Raw genomic sequence first — 3000 nt, 5'->3', positions numbered from 1 at the left:
GCCCGGTATTTCTCTGTTTTGGACTTCACCAAAGGGAACGGAGTCTGCCAAAGAGAAAACAGCTTTCATCACACTAGAGGGGCTGTATCAGTACAAAGTATTACCCTTTGGCCTACATGGTGCTCCCGCCACGTTTCAAAGGCTAATGGACATTGTACTCCGTCCACATCATCGGAACGCTTCAGTGTACCTGGACGATATAGTTATCCACAGTACTGACTGGGAAAGTCACCTACCTAAGGCACAGGCTGTAGTAGACTTCCTTAGGAAGGCTGGCTTGACCGCTAACCCAAAAAAGTGTGTGATAGGTTTAGAAGAGATCAAGTACCTGGTGTATGTAATTGGGCGCAGAGTAATCAAACCTCATGTGAACAAAATTGAGGCAATTCGGAATTGGCCCCGACCCGTCACAACTCGGCAAGTTAAGTCATTCCTGGGAATGGTGGCATACTATATGAGATTAGTCCCCCACTTTGCTGCAATGGCCGCACCATTGACAGGCCTTTTGAAGGGACCCAAGTCAGTAACGTACCACTGGAATGAGCAGGCGGAAAAGGCTTTCTCCGCTTTGAAGTTGGCTCTGTGTGGGTCCCCGGTTTTGGTGACGCCCGACTTCAAAAGGGAGTCTATAGTACAGACAGATGCCTCCGAAGTAGGTCTCAGTGCTGTACTGTCTCAGGAAGTCAACGGGGAGGAGCATCCATCGTCTTCCTCAGCCGGAAGCTTACCCCAGCCGAGACGAGGTATAGTATAGTGGTGAGAGAGTGCCTGGCTATCAAGTGAGTACTTGAGTCTCTCCGCTATTATTTGTTGGGGAGAAAGTTTTGTCTGGTGACCGACCACTCCCCTCTCAAATGGATGAGCCAGGCCAAGGACAGAAATGGCCGGGTCACCCGGTGGTTTCTGTCTTTGCAAAATTTCAAGTTTTCGGTGGAACACAGGGCAGGCCGGTTACTAGGAAACGCGGATGCCCTGTCCCGGGTACACTTTTCAATGTGTGTCCACCCCCCTCAGGGTTGAACAAAGGGGGAAGGTATGTAGGAAGGAACAAGAGGACATCATTGATGGTCGGTACATGTCACCGAGGTTCCTGGCCTCGGTGAGGTAAGAGATGTTTTTTTTTTTACGGAAGTGTCAGTATTGAAGATTGCAGTAACTCAAGTGGTGCTATTAAAAAATAAAACTTACTGTATCCCACAAAAAATAAGTCCTCATATGATTATATGAAAGGAATATTTAAAACGATATGGCTATTGGAATGTGGGGAGGAAAAATGCAAAAACGAAAATGGGCCTGGTTCTTAAGGGGTTAAAGTGTTCTTTATTATAAAAAAAATAACATATCTATATAGTATGTAACCACATCTACACTGTTACAAATATTGAAATCAGTTTGGGTCAAACTATTCCCCACCACCAATTTTTTTTCTTCCTACTTCCTCATGACGTCAATCGGGCTTGTCACTTTTAAGACCTTGAATCTGGAAACTTTTAAAACTTTTTTTTACACTAGGCAGGGCCGGTTTTAGGCAAAGTGTAGCCCTGGGCAAAATTTTAAGTGGGGCCCTAAATGAAATATTGCACAAACACACAGTCATATATAGCCTGCCTGCGCAGAGTGCAGATAAGCATGGTTTTTTCACGAAGATTCTCGTGTGCAGTGTAATACAGTACCAGCCAGGTGTTTAAGATTAGACAAATCTCATGTACATTTTGTTCTTTTGTTCCTTGTGCAAAGTGACCTGCCATGTGGATTTAGAAATCTAACTATAAATTGATTAAATATAAATTAATTAGTTGTGTAGTTGATACAATTGAACAAGGTTTATCTAGTTCAATGTCCACACTAAAAATGAACAAAACAAATTGTACAAAGGCCGGTATTACCAATATTACCACTATTTGAGGCATCATAACCACTACCATACCATTACCACTACTGAATAGTATAAGATGATCAACACTCTTTATTGCTCTGACACCTCTGGGCGCAAACACGACCACAATAGGATGGAATAGATTTTTCTTTATTGGTAACAAAATAAAATAAGAAAAATCGATTCCATCCTATTGTGGTTGTGTTTGCGCCAAGAGGTGTCAGAACATTGCACAGTGTTGACCGTTTTCACCCCCTTGCTTATACTATTCACTTTCCTCCGGAGGGTTGGCTACCCCTTGTGTTGAGGACCTACCGACACTGGCAGCACCAACCAATTGCACCTACATACCTTTCACTAGTGTTGTGCCTATGATTGCACAACACCTAAAGGTGAGCATGATCATCTAGTTTTTATCCTAATTTATCATACATATCACGCTATAAGTGCCTTTTCCCTTTTTATTTTGCCACAGTTTGCATTACCACTGGTACCATTACCACTGAGTAACTGAATAATATTACTGTAGTCTTACTGAATAAAAATCACTACACAAAGACCAATATTACCACCATACAGTGACTATAAAGTGTAGATACTAGTTCTACACAGGAGCTCAGAAGAACAACGTGTTATCTGGGGACATTAATGGTCTATCTTTAGGATAGGTCATTAATATCAGATCTTCCAGGACCCCTGCCGATCAACTGTTGGGAGGCCAGTGATGTCAATGTATATCAGTCACAAGGCCTAGTTGCAGTTCAGTCCCATTCAAGTGAAAGGAGATGAGCTGCAATACCAAGCACTGCTGCTGTCTAATGTCTGGCGCTGTGCTTGGTAAGCTATAAGGAGACCGCAGTTCTCACCGGAGCTCTGGTGAGCACAGTGGCCTCTTCAAACACCTGATCAGCGGGGGTGTCTGTAGTCAGATCGGTGTGTATATATATATATATATATATATATATGTACAAACACACACTCATACATAAGAATATACATACAGTACAGTGTGTGTGTGTGTGTATATATATATATATATATATATACATATATATACTGTATATATGTATATATATACAGTACAGACCAAAAGTTTGGACACACCTTCTCATTCAAAGAGTTTT

This window comes from Bufo gargarizans, chromosome 3 (genome assembly GCF_014858855.1).
Source record: "Bufo gargarizans isolate SCDJY-AF-19 chromosome 3, ASM1485885v1, whole genome shotgun sequence".
NCBI classification, from domain to species: domain Eukaryota; kingdom Metazoa; phylum Chordata; class Amphibia; order Anura; family Bufonidae; genus Bufo; species Bufo gargarizans.
This window is presented reverse-complemented; position numbering follows the sequence as displayed.